At 53.3% G+C, this 22,312-nt stretch overlaps 1 protein-coding gene across 4 annotated transcripts in view; it reads left to right on the top strand.

Annotated features, from left to right (window-relative positions):
• Positions 1-22,312, top strand: part of PITPNM2 (phosphatidylinositol transfer protein membrane associated 2) — a 158,666-nt gene that overhangs the window by 58,102 nt on the left and 78,252 nt on the right. Inside the window, exon 1 of one of the 4 annotated variants that reach the window (XM_018061338.1) lies at positions 13,414-13,989. The exons of the other annotated variants lie outside the window; for them this stretch is intronic. The gene's annotated coding sequence lies outside the window, so the exon portion shown is untranslated. Of the gene's footprint in view, positions 1-13,413; positions 13,990-22,312 lie in introns of those variants that run through there. 4 annotated transcript variants of the gene reach the window in all.

The raw sequence follows: 22,312 nt of genomic DNA, 5'->3' as shown, positions 1-22,312 counted from the left end.
TGCCGGCTGGGTCTGTAACTCCTGGTGGGATTTGAAGCAATTACCTTCTCGGAGCTTTCTTTTGTACATCTGTAAAGTGGAGATAGAAATACCTATAAAGTGGGGATAGGAAAGAATCTGCGTGTGAGGCAGACTCCTAACCACGGCCTCACAGGGGAGTCCCTGCACGAGTTGTTTTGCTGAGAGTGAGGTATAGATGTCCCACATCTTTTCTGAGTATGGGAGGAAAATTCGTGTTTTCTCTTCCTCTTCCCCTTCCCTCAGCCCAGCTTTACAGACCACCCGAGATGAAGACCTGTTCCCTTTTTAGAGGGGGGGATCAGTCTGCAAAGAGTCAGTCCTGGAACCCAGAAGGGAGTCGGAGGCAGCCGGATGGACTCCCCAGGAAGGGATTCTAGGCTGGCAGTGAGTGGGAAGGCCCCCTTGGGAAGCAGGCAGGGCGGGCGGGAGGCCATCGGAAGAAGGCAGGGAGGGTAAAGGCTAGGCAGCCAGGCCGGGCACAGTCCATCTCCTCTGACAGTGCCCATCTGGCTGGTGGGAAGAGGCACTTACAGCCTCTGCCAGGGATGTCGTTGTTGTTGGCACCCCGACAGACTGATGTCCCCTGGCCAGTTGCAAGAGAGCATTCAGGACCAACAGCTTGATTTCTAGTGCCCAGCGGGGTTGGAGTTTTACAACTTTGAACTTCTCCAGATTTGCATAAAGGGACCAACAGTTCAGTTCAGTTCAGTTGCTCAGTCATGTCCAACTCTTTGCGACCCCATGAATCGCAGCACGCCAGGCCTCCCTCTGCATCACCAACTCCCGGAGTTCACTCAGACTCAAGTCCATCGAGTCCGTGATGCCATCCAGCCATCTCATCCTCTGTCGTCCCCTTCTCCTCTTGCCCCCAATCCCTCCCAGCATCAGAGTCTTTTCTAATGAGTCAACTCTTCGCATGAGGTGGCCAAAGTACTGGAGTTTCAGCTTTAGCATCATTCCTTCCAAAGAAATCCCAGGGCTGATCTCCTTCAGAATGGACTGGTTGGATCTCCTTGCAGTCCAAGGGACTCTCAAGAGTCTTCTCCAACACCACAGTTCAAAAGCATCAATTCTTTGGCGCTCAGCCTTCTTCACAGTCCAATAGATGTCCCCTAAACAATGCCTCACTAAATTCTTGTGGCTGCTGTGTCTTGAAGGACCTGTCCATTCCCTTCTCATTCTCCATAAAAAGCAAGATGACTTTATGTGGTTCATGGTGAGAGAACTCTGTGTTCCACTTAGTTTGATCTGCTCAGTAGGTACTAGGGGTCTTGTTGAATCTATCTGTGCTTTTTATTTATTGATTTATTTATTCTTATTGAAGTATAGTTGATTTACAGTATTATATTAGATTCATAGTGAGTTAGTATTTTTGCAGACTATACTCCATTATCCGTTGTTACAAGATAAGGGCTTATACATGCTTTTAAAGAGCTTTGTTGTACATCTTTCATTGTTTAGTTTTCTATAATTCATTCGTTCAATGGAGCTTTTTAAAAAAGCTCTTTTAAAACTTTTTATAGAAGTGTAACAACGCTACAAAAAGTGTATAGACATTAGGTGTCCTGCTGATAACTTTGCACAGACAGACCATGCAGCCTGATCGATAGGACGTCAGCTGTCCCCAGAAGCCCCCCGACTTCTACCAACCATCCTCAAGTCTGAAACCACAGACAGGGAAATTCCCTGGCGGTCCAGTGTTTGGACTTGGCGCTTTCACTGCAGGGGCCTGGTCAGGAAACTAAGATCCCCAAAGCCTCGCAGTATGGCCAAAAGATAAATCCAACAGTTTGGGGACACCACTCAGGTACCAGGCATTGTTCTAAGCACTGGAAATTCAGCAGTGAACCAGATGAAATCCCCTCCAAACACACAGGTGATACTAAATGCCAGGATGGAAAATGAGCAAGGGACTAGAATAGAGAGAGAGGATGAGGTGGTAGGGGGTTTGAGACAGCGTGATCAGAGAGGACCTCCCTGTTAAAACCTAAACAAACTTGGAAAGCCAGTCCTGTAATATCTGAGAAAGAGGGAACAGTAGGTGCAAAGGCCCTGAGGCAGAGGTATGCTCGGCAAGTCTGAGGAGTACAAGAGGAAGGTGGTAGGAGGTGGCAGAGTCAGGGGTATGATCTTGGAGGACTTGTAGGTCATGAGAAAGATTTTGGACTTGGGACTTCCCTGGCCAACCAGTGATTAAGGCTCTGTACTTCCACTGCAGGGGGTGTGGGTTCAATCCCTGACTGGGGAACTAAGGTCCTGCATGCCTCTCAGAACAGCGAAGAAAAAGTCCTATGTGTGAGAGGGGCTGGGGAGGGTGTTGAGGTACAGGCATGACGTATTCCTATTTGCATTTACATTTTAAAATGCTCACTTTGGCTGCCCTGTGGAGTAGAAGCAGGGAGACCAGTTAGAAATTCTATATTGCAGTACCCTAAGAGAGTTGTTAATGAAGATGGAAGGTATCACAGGGCAGCGGTCCCTAGCCTTTGTGGCACCAGGGACCAATTTTGTGGAAGACAGTTTTTCCATGGACCGAGGCGAGGTTGGGGGGTAGAGTTGCAGGATGATTCGAGTGCATTACATTTATTGTGTCCTTTATTACTATTAGTGTTACGCTGTGATATATAATGAAATAATTATACAACTCACCATAATACAGAATCAGTGGGAGCCCTGAGCTTGTTTTCCTGTAACTAGAGCGGCTATAAATACAAATGAAGCTTAGCCTGCCGCTCACCTCCTGCTGTGTGGCCTGGCTCCTAACAGGCCGTGGACCCTTACTGGGCTGTGTCCCTGGGGTTGGGGACCCCTGGCATAGAGGGAAGTGAATCACCTTCAAGAATGAGTTGGAATCCAGGCATGTAGAATCACCTACCAGTGTGCAGGGCCCTCTGTGTCTGGCCACTGAGAGGGTTAGGGCTTTCAGGGGTCCCCTGGGTCTCTGAGCTGCTGGGGAGGCATCGCAAGGTGGAGCTGGGCGCTGAGCTGTTCCTCCCCTCCCCCTGCCCAGCCCGGGTGCTGAGGGAGTTAATTGCACACAGGGGTGCTGATCCGTGCAGATGGGCTGAGCGGAACGAAGCACAAAGATCTTGGGCCTGGCCTTGGAGACCTTTGAGAGGAACCAGGCGGGTCCCGCTGAGCTGTGGGCTTCCCCAAGGGGCCTGTTCTAAGACCTTTCCCTCCAACTTCTGGAAACTCACGTAGCCCGGATGTCAGAGCTGCGGAAACTGTCTGGGTCTCTGCCTCTGCTTTTTTGGACTCCCCCTCCTTTGCTTCCTTCTCTCCTTCCTCCCTCCCTTCCTCCGTTCACACTTCTCAAGATATACTATCATGGACCTAGAGATGATCACACTAAGTGAAGTAAGTCAGAAGAGAAAGATGAGTACCATGTGATATGGCTTATATGCGGAATCTAAAAACACGTTGATATGACTGAACTTAGGTACAAAACAGAAACAGATTTAGAGAAGAAAGCTATAGTTACCAGGGTGGGAGGGTTAGGGAAAGGGAAAGTTAGGGATTGAGACTGACATGTGCACACTGCTGTATTTTAAATGATAACCAATAAGGACCTACTGTAAGAAAAAAAAAAGTTAAATAAAAAAAAGAGGCACTGTGGAACAGTGAGGACCAGCTCAAGCCCTGGGGCCACATGACCAGGGTTTGACTTCGACTCCAGACCTGGAGCAAGTAAGTGACTAACCTGTCTGTGCTCCAGTTACCTCATCTGCAAAATGGGGACAAAATGATTCAATCAGTTAAATTGAATACAGTGTACAATAAGCCTACAAGCGCCATCCTTTGCCTTCCGGGTCACTGACCCCGGCTAGCCTGGGTAGTGATTAGCCATGTGTGTCCTTATTTGAATTTTCTGGGAGCATTCCCCCTGGACCCTGTTTGAAGGAATGTGCCTGCATGTTTGGGAGTTTATAATTAGAATCGTTACCATTTGTTGACCTTTGGCCACGTCCCAGCCCTATACCAACACTCACATACATCATCTCACATTGCCCTCAAAGAAGTCTATTTTCATCCCCATTTCCCCATTTTTTTTCTGAACTTTTTATTTTGTATTGAGGTATAGCCAATGAACAATGTTGTGATAGTTTTAGGTGGACAGCAAGGAGACTCAGCCATGCATATACATGTCTGCATTCTCCCCCAACCCCCCTCCCCTCCAGGCTGCCACATCACAGTGAGCAGAGTTCCCTGTGCCGCACAGTAGGTCCTTGTTGGTTATCCATTTTAAATACAGCAGTGTGTGCATGTCCATCCCAAACTCTCTAAGTATCCTTCCTCCCTCCCCCGACCCCGCCCAGCAGCCATAACTTCGTTTTCTAAGTCCATCCCTATTTTTTTTTTTTATTTAATTTTTGGCCGCACCATGCAGCATGTGGAATCTTTGTTCCCCCGACGAGGGATTGAACCTGTGCCCCCTGTGTTGGCAGCATGGAGTCTTAACCACTGGACCACCAGGGACGTCCCCATCCCTACTTTATAAAAAAAGAAAACTGAGGCTCAGAGGGATGAAGGAACTTGCCGAGGCCCTCTGGCTGGTAGTGCTAGGGCCAGGAGCTGACAGCCCTCCCGTGAGCTGCTTCTCTCCCTCCAGGGACAGTGAGTTGGTGCCAGCCTGCCATGGATGCTGAGGGCTGTTGGGTTCCCATTCTCGCTCAAGGCACCCTGCCTGGTCCCTGGAACCTTCCCTGTATCTCGCTACAGGATGGTCCAGAGAGGACCTCTCTGTAGAAACCTAAGTAAGCTTAGGAATCAAATCATGTATATCTGGGGAAATGCATTCCTGGCAGAGGGCACAGCATGTCCAAAGGCCCTGGGGCATCTTTCAGGGAGGGTATCTCCTGGCTCTTCTTAGCCTCTGCCTACCTTCTGGCCTCTGATAGGCCATCAGGGACACAGAATCCTGTCTTGGTGATGCTGGCTGACACAAGGAGCCTTTCTCTGAAGGTCCCTGGCATTTCTACCTGACTGGAGGGGCCTGTGAGCTCCCCGGCTGTACTTCAGGAATTGAGGTCTGGCTCGCAGCAGGCCACAGAGGGTGCCGACTTGGTCACTGTGGAGTTGTTAGGCCCTCCTGTATTTTTTTTTAATTTATTAAAAAAAATTTATTTGTCTGTGTCGGGTCTTAGTTGCGGCATGCGGGATGTAGTTCGCTGACCAGGGATTGAACATGGACCCCCCCTGCATTGAGAGTACGGAATCTTAGTCCCTGGGCCACCATGGAAGTCCCCCTTCTTGTGTCTTCAAATAGCATTTTGGAGAGTGGACTTTTGTTTTATCACAATGAAAAGATATAAAAAGAAAAAAAACAAGTCCACTCTCCCTGGTGGCTCAGACAGTAAAGAATCTGCCTGCAATGCAGGAGACCTGTGTTCAGTCCCTGGATTGGGAAGATCCCATGGAGAAGGGAATGGCTGCCCACTTGGAGTATTCTTGCCTGGAGAATTCCATGGACAGAGGTGCCTGGCAGGCTACAGTCCATGGGGTCGCAAAGAGTCAGATATGACTGAGTGACTAAGCACAAAATACACATAAGATTGACCACTTTATCCATTTTTAAGTTCAGTGACATTAATTATGCTCAAGTTGTTGGGTCACCATCAACAGCACCATCTCCAGAGCTCTTTTCTTTCCCCAAAGAGAAACTCTGTCCCCGATAAACACTTAACTCCCGCCACTCTCCCATACTCACCTTTCTACCTTTGGTCCCTAAGGAGCTGATGATCTAGGCACCTCATACGAGTGGAATCATACAGTATTTGTCTTGTGGCGTCTGCCTTCTTTCCCTTAGCACAATGCTTCCAAGGTTCACCCTTGCTGTTGTGGGGGCGGGGGGAGGTGAACTTTTTAGAAATACATGTGATGCTTGCGGGCCTCTGTCCCAGGAGCTGCAGAGCAACAAGAGGAAGAGAGTCCCAGGTCTCAGGTAAAGTAACTCATGTCATCCTTACACCTGAAGGCTGGGGCTCCTTAGCTCCTGGCTTCACCTGTTTGCATTTCTGTAGTAGTCATGTGTGGATGTGAGAATTTGACTATAAAGAAGACTAAGCACTGAAGAATTAATACTTTTGAATTGTGGTGCTGGAGAATACTCTTGAGAGTCCCTTGGACTGCAAGGAGATCAAACCAGTCAGTCCTAAAGGAAAACAACTCTGAATATTCACTAGGAATGACTGTTGCTGAAACTGAAGCTCCAATACTTTGGCCACTTGATGTGAAGAGCTGACTCATTGGATAAAACCCCAATGCTGGAAAAGATTGAAGGCAAAAGGAGAAGGGGTGCCGCAAAGGATGAGATAGTTAGATAGCATCATCAGCTCAATTAGCATGAGTTTGAGCAAAGTCTGGGAGATAGTGGAGGACAGAGGAGCCTGGCGTGCTGCAGTCCATGGGATCGCAAAGCGTCGAACACAGTTTAGGGACTGAACAACAACAAATGGGCACACCTTGAAATCAAGACCCTCAACCCACATTTAGTCCTCTGTGGGCCATGTGTTTAGGTGCTTCTTATCTGAGCCTTATTTTTCCCATCTGTGAAATGGGTCTCATGCACTGATTCTCAGATTATCTTTGGCCTGAATGAGCTGGCTTCCCATGGCCAACCTGGGAGCTGACCCTTGTGTGCCATGCCGATTGGGAGCAGGTGGAGGAGGAGTGCTTCTTAGACTATGACTGTTTTATTTATTAAAAATTAATGAAGGGACTTTGATGTATCAGGGCTTAAGAGGAACTGACAGGTCACATGGTCTCCAAAAGCACAGGGCTGGTAATCTATTTTAAAAAAAACATTTTCTTCTTCTTCTTTTTAATTTAATGGAGGAAATCATTAGCTAGGAAATTGGTCGAGCTGATTTATTCCTGTTTTGGGGAGGGGGAGTGGAAGAGCAAATCTGCTGTAATTGCCGTTTGTTCTAGAAATATGTCAGCAAAATATTCCCATTAGCCAGGCCTGGTGGGAGACAGGGCCTCTAGCTTCCTTCTCTTCAAAGCCTGCTCCCCGCAGGAGACAGGATCTCTCTCTGGACCCAGGTGGGTGGCCACGCTGTCAGCAGCGAACATCTTCTTAAAGGTCCCAGCAGACTTGCCCTGGCTCCCTCGGTGTGTGTGTTTGGGTGGTGCTGGGGGGCCCCTGCTGTCCTCGACCCCCAGGGCTCTCACACTCAAGCCCCAGTTCCCAGGGATGCAGGTCTGGGACCCCCATCTGGGAAAGAAGGCTACGTGCCTCCTGGGCTTCATTTGGTTCCAAGGGAGGCAACTTCGGTTGACCCTAAAAATAACCAAACATGCAAACAGCTTCAACAGGCAAATGTTTTTCATATCTGCGAGCCAAATAATTTAAAGGTACAGCTGTTTTTCCACTGTCTCAGTCTGTTTCCTTGGTGCAGGGAGGGGCTCTCTGGAGTGATCTGGGCTCTTTCAGGGTGACTGTCTTCCACCCCCACGGGTTGAGGTTCTGGCTGCGTGCTGAGCCTTGCCATAGGCCCCTGCCCAAGAGGTGGACACCTCCCGCCCAAGCCTGGCAAGGGCTAAGGTCCCCACATCCCCCAGAGCCAGCCAGCCTGGCTGGAGTGCTGGTGACCCTTCAGGCTTGCTGCACGTGCAGAGAGGTCCTCCTTATACATGTATTTGATTTTGTGAGCTCGTCTAGCCCTGAAACAGGAGTAAAACGAGTTCTCAGAGAGGAGGCTATAAGAAGCAGGATGTGGAAAATGTGGAAGACGAGGGACCACCAGGGCGTGAACCGTGCTCTAAGCAGGGGCTGGGTCCGCAGCAAACTCCAGGTCACCCAAAGCCCAATGTGCGCAGCCTCTTCGCTATGTATTCCAGGCCCTCACTCACTCTGTCCCTCCTCCCTGCCCTCAAGGCCAGTGTGAGGCTCCAGGGCACATCGCCACGTCCACAGCTGGGCATCTGTCTGTCCCTGTCATAATCCTTCCATAGGTGCACCATGTCTAGGGGGAAAGCCCACCATCAAATAGGTGGTTTTATGCGTGCTGAGTGTGGTCACCCCTTGGAACAGTGGGCCTGGGACTCCAGGGCAGGAGTCTAAAGCCATGGGGCGGGGCTATCATCCTGGGAATTGGTTCACGATGTGGGGAGGGGCAGACCCAGCCCTGTAGGGTAGGGTACTACAGAGTCTTCATTCAGTCACTCAGGCGCTCATTCATTCATTCCAAAACTGTGTTCACTGCCTGCTGGGTGCCGGGTACTCTTCTAGGCCATGGGGAGTTGGCAGTGAATACAACCCAATCAAAATCTTTGCATCCTGGAGCCTCTACTCTAGTGGGCATATCTATCAAGTCCTTTCAGTTGTGTCCAACTCTTTGCAACCCCAAGGACTTTAGCCCACTGGGCTCCTCTGTCCATGGGAATTCTCCAGGCAAATACTGGAGTGATTGGCCAAGCCCTCCTCCAGGGGATCTTCCCAACGCAGGGATCAAACCCCCTGCCCCCTCATCAAACCCAATGCACCTCCTGCATTGGCAAATGGGTTCTTTACTACTCATGCCACATTCCAGTGGGAAAGACAGTTTTTTTTAAAAAAAGAACGTGTCACACCATGGATGAACCTAAAAACATGTTACTCTGAGTAAAATAAAGGAAAGAAAGAAAGAAAAGTCAGTCAGTTATGTCCAACTCTTTGTGACCCCATGGGCCATAGCCTACCAGGCTCCTCTGTCCATGGAATTTTCCAGGCAGGCGTACTGGAGTGGGTTGCCATTTCCTTCAGAGTATCCGCCTGATCCAGGGATTGAACCTGGGTGTTCCGCATTGCAGGCAGACGCTTTACCATCTGAGCCACCAGGGAAGCTGAGTGAAATAAGCCAGATACAAAAGGATAGCAACTGTATGATTCCACTTCTGTGACGTGCCTAAAGCAAAGTAGAATGGGGGGTGCCAGGGGCCATGGGGGGGCAGGAACCAGGAGTTGGTGTTCAGTTGGGACAGAGTTTCAGTTTTACAAGATGAATAAGTTCTGGAGATAGATGAAGTTGATGGTTGCACCACAGTACGAAGGTGCTTAATGTCACGGAACTGTGCATTTGAAAATCATTGAGATGGTGAGCTTGATATTGTGCGTATTTTCTACAATTTTTAAAGCAACAAGAAGAAAGGAAAGTACATAGTATGTTAGATAAGGATCGAAGCTATGAAGTCAAGGGGAAAGTCAAGGGAGTGCTGGGGTTGGGGTGAAGTGTGAAATAAAGTGGAAGGACTTCCTTGGCAGTCCAGCGGTTAAGACTCCACAATCCAGTGCAAGGGGTGTGGGTTCGATCCCTGGTCGGGGAACTAAGATCCCACTTGAGGCTTGGCATGGCAAAGAAAGAAAAAAGGGTAGTCAAGGAAAGCCTTACTGAGGAGGGGCCCAGAGCAGAGGCTGCAGGGGGAGGGGCTCTGGGCAGAGGGTCTGAGGGACAGATTCTCCGAGGCGGGCAGAGCAGGGCCTCCAGATCGTCACTGTGAGTGGGGTGAGACCAGGCCGCTGTGGGGCACAGGTTTGTAGGAGATCCCTCTGGCCGTCCTGTTAAGAGAAGCAGGGGGCGTATGGGAGCCTAAGAGGAGATTTTTCAGGGTGAAGGGGGAGCTGCCCAGGGCCCCTGGTCCTCGGCAGCAGTCTCTAGATGACCCGTACCTGCTGGTGGGCTCACAGCACACGCGGAGTTATGGTTGTTTATGGTTATGTTTAAATGTTCCTGGAGTCCCCACTGCCACCCCCCAGACATTGCTTCTCCCCAACTTGGACATATAGGAGCTGGTGGGGTTGTGGGGGACAGGAAACAGGAGTGGGATGGTGGCTTGGCCAGGCTCTGGTTCCCATTGTGCTAGCTTTGAAGCCACACAGCTGTCCCCTGGGCCCTTGACCTGCCCTGGCATGGGGTGGAGTGCTGGGGGCCCCCTCTTACCCTGGCCCATCTCAGAGTCTCCTGCCTCTCAGGAGGCCCATGCAGGCCAGGCCGGGGGGAGTCGGGGGCCTGGACTTCAGCCCCAATGCCCCCCTCCCTATACCCCCACCTTGCCTTGTGTTCCTGCAGCTGTGTCTGGGTTTCAGCATCTGCAGAGTGAGAAGGTCGAACTGGAATCTGGTCTGGACTCTAGTCCAGCCCTGGTGCCAGGGCACAAGCCTGTGAGAACGGCCTTGTGCACGTGGGAAGGTGTCCCTGAAAGCCAAGATAGCCCAGCCGGAGATCACAGACTCCCTGTCCACCCCCATGGGGGTCCTGCTGCTACTTTAGGAGTGCCAGGAGGGTCTGTTTCAATCCTCCCACTCCTGCCCGGACATTCCAGGGATGACCTCAGGAGTTGCTGGGGGAAACGGCAGGAGATGGAGTTCTAGAATAGGGGCCAGAGGGGGCAGGAGGAGAGGTCAGCGGTTCAGGGCCCTACGTCATTATGGAGTCCACCATGCACACTCCCCAGCTGATGCCTGTTGTGTTCCCTGAGAGCCCGACTGCCCACCTTCTGTCCTTTTAGAGGGAGCGTGGGGGGCCAGGCTGCAAACAGAGGTTCGCTCCACTGCCCAGACACCACGGGGTAAGTAGGGTGGGGAAGGGATAGAGGAGAAGACGGAGGAGCTGTGTGCTGGGCCTGGACAGTGTGTCCTGTGTTCCCAGCCTGTTAAGACCTTAGAGCTGCTCTGTCCAGAGCAATCATCAGTAGCCCCATGTGACTTAATTTAAATTTAATTTTTTAAAGCATTATTTCTTTGGCTGCACCAGATCTTTCGTTGTGGCATGTGGGATCTAGTTCCTGGACCAGGGATTGAACCCAGGCTGCCTGCATTGGGATCTCAGTGTCTTAGCCACTAAACCCCCAGGGAAGTCCCTTCATTTCAAGTTTAAATTAAAGCGAAATAGAATTAAAAATTCCATTGTCCAGTCACACTGTTCACCTTCCAGGGGCTCAGTAGCCCCTGGGCTAGTGGTGGCCCAGGCATAGAACACGTCCGTCATCCCAGAGAGTTCCATGAAACAACACCAGTCTCATCTCCAGAGCACCCCCTCAAGGTGGAGACTGTTTGCCCCTCATTTTGCAGATGGAGGAGCTGAGGCTCAGAGAAGGGAAAATGACTCACTAGTCAGGCAGCCACTGAGTGTAAGAGAGCACTCAAACCTGGGGGCGTTGGGTGGATGGGGGGATGGTGTGCACGGGGGTCCCGCTGCCCAGAGGGCCGCTTCCTGGGACAGAGGTGACCCAAAGCCACTAGCTGGCCACACACGTGTCTGGCACTCCTGCCTCAGGGCCCGGTGGAGCTCCCCCGCTCAGGCTCCATTACCCAGTGGGGAGCAACGCTTTAATGAAAAGGCTGAGCAAGGATTGACATTTCCATCTGGGGCCTCCTTTTGAGACCAAATCCCATAGGAGAGGCTTCAGGAAACATCACTGGGCTCTGAAAAACTCATTCTAAAAGTGAGAGAACCGTAGCCAAAGGCTGGAAGCAACCCACATATCCAGTGACTCCAATGCTGTGATTCAGCCGTAAAGAGGAGTGAAGCACGGACACACGCTACCGAGTGGACGACCCTCGAGCACCCGATGCCGAGTGAAAGAGGCCACACAGGAAGGGCCACGGAGTGGACGATCCCATTGATCCGAAGTGTCCAGAGCAGGTGAACCCAGAGACCCAGAGCAGACTGGTGGTTGCTGGGGGCTGGGGGAGGGGGTGGGCGATGAAAACGTTCTGGAATGAGAGGGCATTGTGGCACTCCATGCGTCTGACCTGTGCGCTTTGAAATAGTAAGAATGGGACTTCCCTGGTGGTTCAGGGGCAATGGGGCTTTTCTGGTGACTCAGAGGTAGAGAATCAGCCTGCAATGCAGAAGATGAGGGTTCAGTTCCTGGGTCGGGAAGAAGGAAATGTCAACCCACTCCAGTATTCTTGCCTGGAGAATCCCATGGACAGAGGAACCCGGTGGGCTACAGTCCATGGGATCTCCAAGAGTCAGACACAGTTTAGCAAGTAAACCACCACTGCCACGGGTGGCTAGGACTTCACCTTCCAGTGGAGGGGTTGCTAAGGTCCTGCATGCCTCTCAGCTAAAAAAACCCCAAACCACAAAACAGAAGTGATATCATAACAAATTCAATAAAGATTTTTAAAAATGGTCCACATTAAAAAAAAATCTTTTTAAAAATGGTAAATTTTAAGGGTGTTTTGCCACATTAAACACAAGTAAGAGGAAATAGTAGAATCTCAATGGTGCACGTATGTAATGTTCATTAGGAAATGTGTTCAGCTTTGTTGTGTGTGTGAACGTTTTCATAATAAAGCATGAGGGGGAAGCCAGAAGAAAATGGTGGAGAGGAAATGTTTCCCAGATTGCAGCCTTCAGAGACCGGAACCCAGCTGGGGCCACCCTGAGGTCTGTGTCCGTCAGATGGTGAGAGGCCTCTGCATTGCCTTCAGTCTCTCCAGGGCCTCAGTCCTGGCCCTGGGCAGCAAGAGGAGGTGGGACGTGTAGGGGGTGTGCCCAACAAGCTTCCGTTCTCCTCAAGGGCACAACGTTCTTAAGCTGGTGTATACACACCTTCCCCGGCCCCTGATGTCTTAGTGTCGAACTGCCCTGGAGTTCCAGTTGGGACGATGATGGGGTTGTGTCCGCTTGTGGTGAGGACTGGAGGCCCCGAGATGGGCCTGGATGTGCCCCTGTCATGCCATCTCCAAGTGGGGAGGCTGAGAACCCAGCCCAGGCCTCCCGGTGCTCTCTCTGTCCCCATCTCTACAGCGTGGAGTGAGTGTGGGGCCAGCAGCAAAGGCCAGAGCTGGGGCTGGGTCGTGGACTGGAGTAGCAGCGGGGCTGGCAGGGGCCAGTGGGAGCAGCCCAGGGCCGGAGACGGCAGGGAGGTAGAGCCTGCGAGGGCTGTCCACCCTGGAGAGGCATCCACCTGGGAGGATTGTCCACCCGAAGGGTCGTCCACCTTGGAAGGTCGTCCACCTGGGAGGGGTGTCTACGTGGGAGGGTCATCCACTTGGCACCCCAGAGTGCCTTCATCTTTCCTGCACTTCCTGCAAAAAAGGCTCCGGGTGTCGAGGTCCTCCCTTAGTTGAATGTCCCCTCATCCCACCTGAGGTTGGAAAATATGACTGAAACTCATGGGGAAATGCGCCTTAAGGTCTGGCGACACTGATCTTCAAAGACAGGAGACAGGTGGAGGTCAGAAATGCCTCCTCCAACACCAGGGCCCCAGGTGGTACCCAGGGCGTCGGGAGGGGCTCTGGGCCCCTCAGTCCCCAGGGAGTTTAGCTGGGCGGGCGGCCTGGGCATGAGATGAGGGGCGCGGCTCATCTCAGGGTGATGGAACGCAGTGAACCAGGCAAGGAAGCCCTGAGAGCTTCCTGTCCCCTCACCCCCATCTCCTCCCAGCGGGCAGAGAGCTGCTGTCTGCCCCACTGAGTCGGGCCAGTTCCCTTCCCAGCCCGGCCGCCTCGGCCCAGAAGGCCTGGTTCGGGGGAGGCTGCACCAGAAGTGTGGGGATTGGCTCCGAGCTGACGCCTTCCCTCCGGCATAAGGTTCCTCCGCCCGCCTCGGGCTCTGCCAGCGGCTCCCCTTTCTCCATGGCAACTTAGCTCAGTGGTCCCAGTGGAGGAGAGAGAATCAATTCTTCCTCTTCCCTCCCTCTCTCTCCTCTCTCCCCACCCCTTCCTCTTGGCCTCCCTTCCTCCTCCGTCCCCACCAGGCTCACGGCACCTCCATCCATCCATCCATCCATCGGTCCATCCGTCCGTCCTTCCCTGGTCCCTGAGGTGCCCTGCCGTCTCCAGGCATGGGTTGCCGGCAGGGCTGTGTGCCGGGGGTGGCTCCCTGAGGCTGTCAGCATGGGGAGCTCAGGGATCCTCCGCAGACATGGGAGGCCGCAGGACCAGCCCCCAGCCGGCTCCTGTGGCATGTGGCTTCCAGCTCTGACACTTTCCCTCCCCTCTTCCCGGTCCTTGCATTTTCCTCCTGAAAGGTAACGTTCTGCTAAAACTGTCAGAGCCTTAGGACGGGTTTATTAGCAAGACAGGCTCTGTCCTGGTCACGTGGGCTGCTTGTTTTCCCTGGAGTCGCTGGGATGGAGGGGGAGAGGGAGGGCGAGGCATGGCCCGATTCGGAGCTGGAGGGCACACAGCAGAGTTTGGGCGCGTGTGGGGTCTTTCGTCCAGGGCGGCTCTAAGCGGCCCGCTCCCACGCCTGGTGCTTGGGTCTGTGGCTGTTGCTTTTCCATTTCTCAGCCTCATCGCTACACAGCATGAACAGTCTGCTTTCCTGGACTGTGGTCTGACCACAAGGGGAGGGAGAGGGAATTTGGGGGCATGCACGTGCACCCCAGATGGGACAGGGCTCCCAAGTGGTGATGGTTTGGTACTGATTTCTCTATCTGATCCTTTCTCACCTGGAAACGGAGTTTGGTGGGGGAAATGTTTTGTCCCCGTAACCAGGGATTTCCCAGAAGATGGTGTAGTCAGGCTGATCCGGGCAGAGGGAGGGTCCCAGCTGTCTGGCTATCCCAGGCAGTACCACTGTGTCTGGGACCACACTCAGTAGAGTGTGGCTCAGACAGAATCCTAAGACTGCTGCCCAGCGGGTTGAGGTTTTCCGTTGTGTCTACCCCGTTTCCAGGCATGGCATTCAGGACAGCTTTTCCTAGCTCTCCAGAAAGGAATCGGTGAGATTACTCCATCTGCTGCCTGTCCCAGGGGTGGTCTTGGGATCCATGCCTCTCTGGTTACCTCTGCCTCCTGGCAGTGGATGATGGAAAAAAGGAACCCCTCACTGTCAAGGAGAACATCTCTGTTGATGGAAAGTGAGGCCCGAACAAAACAGATTTAACATCCAGTTCTTAGAAGCCACGGGTTTGAATGGTGCTTAAGAGGAAGCCCTGTGTGATCTTTAAATAGAAAGTGAATGCCAGTGACTCAGAGGGAGGCTTGAAAGTTTGGTGCAGGTATCAGAGGAAATAACAGTCAGCCGTGATCGTGGTCCCCACTTTGGGGGCTGAGATGGCAGGGCGCCTAGAAACTCAGGTATGTGTCTCAGAGTCAGGCGGTTCCTTGGATTATGTGCTTGTTTTCAGCATTATCTCTGGCGGACTGCGTTCAAAAACAGACAGCCTGAGGCAGGGCTCGCCTGCCCCCCACCCCAGGCTGGGTCTGTGGTCGGGTCTCTCAAAACTGTGTTTGCTCCCGAAGCCCTGTTTCGCTAAAGCCGCCGTAACCTCTGAGTCCTCCGTGTTTCCCTTTGATAATCAGATCGGTTCCTGTGGGGCAGGATGAGAAGAAGGCTTTTGTGTGTGCCTGCAGCGTCTGTGCTGTGTCTTGCTTTCCCTTCGCTTTGAGGCTGGCGTCTGTCACCGAGCCCCTGCCGGCATCTGGGCGCTGTGCAGGCTTCTTAATGACATTAGCTGCGTCTGGATTCTGGCCGGTTTGCTGTAAATTCTGATGGCTTTACGAGTCGTGAGATGGGGTGGGGAGGCCGTGTGCTGGTTGGGTTGGGTTGGGTTGGGTTTGCTGGCAAACGGAAAATCTGATGTGACACGGGAAAGGTCAGCCCCGTGAGTGGCGGCACCCCGTTCTCAGCTCCGCTCCCGGAACCCACGGGAGGTTGCGGCCGCTGGGGTTACTCGGCCTCCCCCCAAGGAGGGGTGTCTTTCACGGGCGTCCAGGGTTGGGGGGGCAATGCTTGGGCGATCCACGTTTGTGTTTAATCAGCACGCCAGCAAGTCGGAAGGATGGCAGCGCAGGGCTGGCTTGCAGGGGGCGGGAGGGGGGGTGGTGTGGGGCGGGAGGGAAGCACGGCTCCGCCAACCCGCCGGCTTTCATCCAGAGTGAATCCTGAGTGCTCCGTGCCAGCCTCCCCCCTCCCTCTCCTGTCCTCCAGCACAAGGAGCCAGCCTCCTCTCTCCGAGCAACCTCACAAACCGGTGCCTTACTTGAAAGCCTCGTAAACAGCCGCAGAGGGTGTGAGAGCAGGTCGGAGAGGTGGGAGCCGTTTGGCTGCCGGTGGCTCCAGCCTCCCCAAGTGTGGAAAGCTCACTCCAGGAAAAGTGGAATAGTGGCCGTGTTGGCTGGCTTTCAGGCGGTGAGTGGCTCTCTCTCTTCCTTAATTTGACGGGAGCCCTGGGATGCAGGGGAGGGCTCGGTGGGAAGCCTGGTGGTTCGGACAGAGGCTCAGGAAGCCCACAGGAAGATCTCTGCGGGGAAAGTTTGGTTTGTCTTGCCCCACGCGCTGGCGTCCCCCCTACCCAGGCTGTGTCGGGCAGGACAGGTGGTCCTGGCTCAACATCCAGGGTTCTAGGACTTGGGACCATGACCTCCTGAGAGGCTGAGACTAAGAAAATCTTAGTGGTGGCAGTTCATCTTTTTACACAAATGGCTTAAGAAATTGTGCAGGAGAACAGAAGCTCATGAACATTCAACTCTCCCGGTCTGCTTTGCAATGTGCCTGAACATACACACACACACACACACACACACACACACACACGCAGTCACACACATGTACACTCACACACACACACACGGATACCGTTTTCCCTGCTTCCATCAGGGGTGCACATACCAGCTGGCATTCTGCCCTTTAACATGATCTCCTATAAACAGTTCCCAGTATTGATAAGATCGCACAGCTGTCCTTTTTGTGCATTGCTTTTTAGCTCTGAATCTTATGTGAGTGAGACAGACCATTTGTGTGCACTTCTGGAAATCTCTGCCCTCCTCTCTTACTGTTCCTCTTTTCCACGTCGCCCCAGGCTTTGCTATGTTGTTAGGTGTGTTATAGACATTAGTATATTTGTGTCTTCAGTGGAAGCCCCAGGTGCCAGCTTTTCAGATCGGGCTGCTGAGGGTCTCAAGCTGAAAGGAAGAGGGGCTGTCAAAGAGAGAGAGTGCTAAGCTTAAGAGGTGCTGAGCTGTGAGGCCGTGTGTGCGTGCATGCATGCAAGTGTGTGTGTGTATGTGCCTTCCCCCCATTGTTTGTACTTAGGCATCTTCAGCTCTGCTTTCCATCTCTCCCCATTGTCTGGTTCAGCAAACTCTGAGCCGGGATCTGAACACCCACCTCACAGGCGCCTTCACAAATCTCATCTAATGTAACAATTTGCAACCACTGTAGAAGTGGTTGGTCTTGTCCCATTTTACAGGTGAGCAAACTGAGTCTCAACACAAGGGCCAGGAAGCTCCCCTGGAGTAGGAAATGGCAACCTGCTCCAGTATTCTTGCCTGAGAAATCCCATGGACAGAGGAGCCTGGCGGGCTATAGTCCATAGGGTCGCAAAGAGTCAGACAGGACTGAGCGACTGAGCAAAAGCGTGAACTGAGCTTCAGAGCAGTGGGGTAGCCCACCCTATGACAGAGCCAGAACTCAGCTCTTAGACTCAGTCATTCGTTCATCAGTTACACACGCAGCCTGCTCTGCATGGGCCCCCTGCCTCTGGCTTTAGGATGAAGGGAAGACCCAGTCCTTGCCCCCCTAGGGAGGAGGCCCTCCATCCTAGATGTCTAAGGAGAGAAAAAGAAAGAAGCAGAGGGCAGGCCCTGAAGGAGGAGGCGCCACAGGGTGGAGTGGGGAGCCCCTTACTCACCCACCGCCCATCACTCCTGCCCTCTGCTCTGTAGAGAATCTTGATTTTCCGGATGCTGATCTGCTCTCTATTGTGCTGTGGGGGCAGCCTGGGTCACGTTCTTGTAAAACTTAAGGTAGGGACTTTCCTGGTGGTCCAGTGGTTAAGACTCCGTGCTTCCGCTGCAGGGGGCCGTGGGTTTGATTCTTGGTCAGGGAACGAAGAGCCTGTGTGCCAGGCCAAATATAAATAAATAAGAGCCACATGAAACATTCTTTGGGAAAAAAGAAAAAGAGTTAAACATCGTCTTGTCATCCAGAAGTCTGCAGAATGGGTGTGTGTGTTTTATGAGACCTTAGGTGTGGGTGGCTTGGTGTAGAAGGAGGGCCATGTACCCCAGGACACTGTGCCTCAGTTTCCTCATCTGTAAGCTAGAGAGAGCACCACCCACTTCACGTACCTCAGCCAGGAGGAGAGGAATGTGAGGGTGCGTGGCAGTGAATCCCAAGAATTGGCATCGGAGGGTTGTTATCATGCATTTAGATATCCTGGTATCGTACTCTGATGGCTTAGAAAAGACTGTAAGCGTTTGGAGTATGTAGATATATGCATATAGATACGCAGAGAGAGTGCGCCAGTGGTAAAGCAGATGATTTAAACAGTGATTCTGGGTAGAGAGAATCTAAGAGTTCTTATGTTATTTTTGCAACTTTTTGGTAACTTAGAGATGAAAAAAACAAAACAAAAAAAAACAAAAGCAGAACGGTGTTTGAGAGCTTTTCTCTAAAACTGGACAGAATAGTAGCATAACAGAGGAGGGTTTGTACCTTAAGAAGCCACATGAACAAAGCCAGTGGCTGGCCAGCCTGAGGGGGAGAGGGAGCTGTGGTGGGGGAGCTCTTGAGACAGGGCTCTCCCTGGACTCGAGGGCCTCCGAGGTTGAGCTCCTCCCCAGCTCCCTCTCTGGGCTGGGCGAGGCCTTCCCCAGGGCGTGAGTCTTTCCTTCCAGAGGATGGAGCCTGCTGCTTGCCCCAGGCCTGGATGAAGTTGATGGTTTCTTGCCCGGATGCTGGTTTCGTTTGGGTCCAAGCTGCAGCCTCCCTTCCCATGCTGTCAGCCTTGTGGCCTTCCACTGAACCCTTGGCTCAAGAGAACCCCTTTCAGTAAATCTTGGCATGCTTGCTAGGAGTTCCGGCTCTGCTGCCCACAGACTACCCCAACCTCCAATGTGAGCGTGGTGGTACCCGAGCCAGCACCCCCGGCGAGTTCTGTTCCAGGTTCCCCACCTTGCTGCAAGAGGATCATTTCTCATCAGGTCTTCCTCACCTCTCTGGGGGTCGCAGGGAGGACAGAAGGCAGCACAGAGCAGGAGTTTGGGGCTGGTTCGGGGCCATCTCACACCGTCAGGTGCCCACCGTCCACTGGGGGAACGCGGAGGTGGAAGCGAGACCAAGCCCCTGTCCTGTCCACTCTCTGCCATCAGCCCAGGCGTGAGCCCTGGGAGGTCCCCCTTGGCCTCTCTGAGCCTCAGTTTCCTGGTCTGCACGACAGGGTTAAGGATGGTGCCCTTGGGAGACAGGAAGGAGCAGGAGAGTATGTGCAGAGCCTCGCACTCTTGGCCGGCACTTTGCTCTGCCTGTCACCCCGTGCCCTTGTCAGGCACTTCACAGCTTTCGAGGCGTGGACACACCATTATCACTGCCTGCGGCTGTGACTGGGCTTTGTCAGGGCCGCCGCAGCCTGTGCAGACAAGGGACCGGGAACCGGGAATTCAGAACACACACCAGCTGCCTGGTTTCCTTTGCCCACTGGGCCCCTGCGAACTGCATGGCTAAAGTCCCACCTTGGGACTCCAGGTTCTTGGATGGGGAGACTGGGAGGTGGGGGCTGCCCTGGGGAGATAGGAGGAGCAGAAGTCATTAGCCACGTGGACCCGGCGTTGAGTCCTGGCTGTGAGGCCTGGCGGAAGTCACTCAGTGCCGCCAGCCTGAGTTGTGTTCTGTGCAGAACAAGGGCGATCCTCATGCCAGGGGCGCTGGGTGAGAACGGGAGGATAGAAGGAGCGAGATGATGCCAGTGATTGCTTTATAGGGCTCTCCTTCAGGGCAAGACTCAAGAAAAGGATTAGTTTCAAATAGCCACTCTGTACCAAAGGTCATCCGAGGATCGGGGCCAGGTCAGCTGCTGCTTTACATGTTTCCAAATGGTTGGAGAGCCAGTGCTATGCCGTGGCCAGCGGGAGCTTCCGTCAGAGGTGTGGTCACTCAGCTGCCTGCAGCTTAGAAGATGAGGCCTGGGCCTCGCCAGCCAGCTGAGGGCACAGGGCCCCAGAGGGCGACACGCTGGTGGAGAAACCAAGGCCCAGGGAGTGTGCCTCATTGCTGGAGCCGGATGTGGCTACAGTGCCAAGGAGGGGCCTCCCCAGACCCAGAAAGAGAGCAGGGAGCAGAATCTATGCTTGAATCACCTCCTGGCTGCTTCCCCCTGGGGGTAAGAGGGTGGCTTGAAGCTGCTTGTAGCCCTCTGCCCTCCCAGGCAGCAGCCTACACACTGAGGATTCCAGGTCAGGCCCAGAAGTTGGGGAAATTGGCAGAAACCCAGAGAGGTTCTCTTGAGTACCCCAGAGCCAGGCTGGGCTGAGCTGGGCAGCTTCAGGGTCAGGGAAGAGTCCCCCTTCCTCTCTGCACTGGCCCCTGCTCCCTTCCACCTGCCCCCCTCCCTTTGCAGCTGTGGAGAGACCTCGCTGGTGACAAGGTGATGTTCCTTCTGCAAAGCACCGGCTTCTTGCCCCACAGCCAATGTGGGCTGGGCCGGTGCATGAAAGGCCTTTTTGATGCTGAGCCCTTAGGAGTGTACCCCCTACTGGTCCTGGCCGAAGAACCAATTGGTCCTGTTTGTTGTTGTTGTCTTTAAAAAAAAAAACATTTACTTTTTGGCAGTGCTGCCCAGCATGTGGGATACTAGTTCCCTGACCAAGGATTGAATCCACGCCCCCTACATTGGAAGCATGGAGTCTTAACCACTGGACCCCAGGGAAGTCCCCGGGTGGTCATTTAGCAGGCAGGGCTGCCTCGTGTGCAGCCTGAGGAGGAGATACTGCCCAGTGCTCCTGGGAGAAGAGCCTCCGTGCCATGGACAGCTGTGCTTCCTCTAACCACCTGGCAGTCCGCGAGGACTCAAGTACGGCAGCCAGTGGGAGGGCTCCTGCCTGGGCCTGGCCAGTGCCACATTCCTCGGAGCCACCTGGCCAGGGTGCTCCATGAGACCTATCTCTGCAGGCGGTTGAGAGCAGCAAGCACCTTCTAGGGGGCCCCCAGGGGGCCCTTATTAGTTGCAGCAGGCAGGTCATTCATTTCAGCACATATACTCTCTAGTTGTGGTGGGCAGGCTTAATTGCTCTTCGACATGTGGGATCTTAGTTCCCCAACCAGGGATCAAACCTGCATCCCCTGCATTGGAAGGTGGATTCTCAGCCCCTGGGCCACCAAGAAAGTCCCAGAAATCTTGATTTTGAACAAGCTGACAAGAAATTTCTAAAGCAGCTCATCCCTGGACTTCAGTTGCAGAGATGCTGGTCTTGGCCATGGCAAAGCCCTTTGAGCACCAACTTCATCAGTGCTATGATGGCCCTAACCTTGCCCCTTGGCACAGCAACATCCACAGAGCTGGGAGGTCAGAGAGCCCCTCCCCCCGACAGGGGTTTGCTGATGCTCAACTGTCTGACCTCCCTTACCCAACAGGAGACCAGGGAAACCCCAATCGCAGTCCCAGAGCTTCCAGAAGCCTTGGCCAGCTCCCCATCCCCCGATGAGAGGTTCTCCAAAAATGGAGACAGGTAGGGGACGCTGAGCCAAAGGTCAGGGTGGAGGTCAAGCATCTCTCACCAGAGAAACTGCAGTGGTTGGGACTTCCCAACTCAGGGCTCCCAATGCAAAGGTCATGGGTTTGATCCCTGGTTGGGGAAATAAGATCTCACATGCCACATGACATGGCCAAAAATTTTTTAAAAAGGGAAGAAACAGCGGTGCTTGGGTTAGACCTGTGCTTCTGGTGCTGGCTTGAGGCTGGCGCCCCTGAGAACTCAGACAGGGCTGGACTGGCCTGACTGGGTGTGGGGCATGGAACAAACTGTCTAGACACCAGCATGGGGAAAGCAGAAAGGCCGTGTGGTCGCACATCCAGCAGCTACTTCCCCGCAAATGTCTTCATAGCAGACAGAGAGCGGCTTCTCACAGCCTTACATGGGCTCCTCAAGTGACCTTACCTAATTGGGCTGCAGCCCTGGTGAGAGCCTGGTGACAGGTGCGCTCTGTCCTGCTGAGCTCCGGTGTCGCCCTCCTGGCCAGGACGCCATTGCCTTGTCTCCTGAAGGCTCCCGGCGCAGGGGGACACTGGGTGATGCCCATGTGGTCAGCTCGGGCTACATGCTGTTTCCCAATGCTGCAAACCAGTGAACCAGCGTCCCAGAGCTGCCGTGACAGTAGGCCTCAGGCTGGGTGGTTTAGAACCACAGAGATGGATTTTCTCTCCGTTCTGGAGGTCGAAAGTCTGAAATCAAGCTGTCGGCAGGGCTGTGCTCCCTCCGAAGATTCTAGGGGAGGATCCCTGCTGGCTTCTCCCAGCTCCTGATGGCCCCAGGTGTTCCTTGATTTATGGCTGCGTCTCTCCGATCTCTGTGTCCACATGGTCATCCCCTCTGCAACACCCCTTGTTGGATTTGGGGTTCATCCTAAAT

Source organism: Capra hircus, chromosome 17 (assembly GCF_001704415.2).
Source record: "Capra hircus breed San Clemente chromosome 17, ASM170441v1, whole genome shotgun sequence".
Classification (NCBI taxonomy): Eukaryota; Metazoa; Chordata; class Mammalia; order Artiodactyla; family Bovidae; genus Capra; species Capra hircus.
Note: the sequence above shows the minus strand (reverse complement) of the source record. Positions and strands in the feature narration are given on the sequence as shown.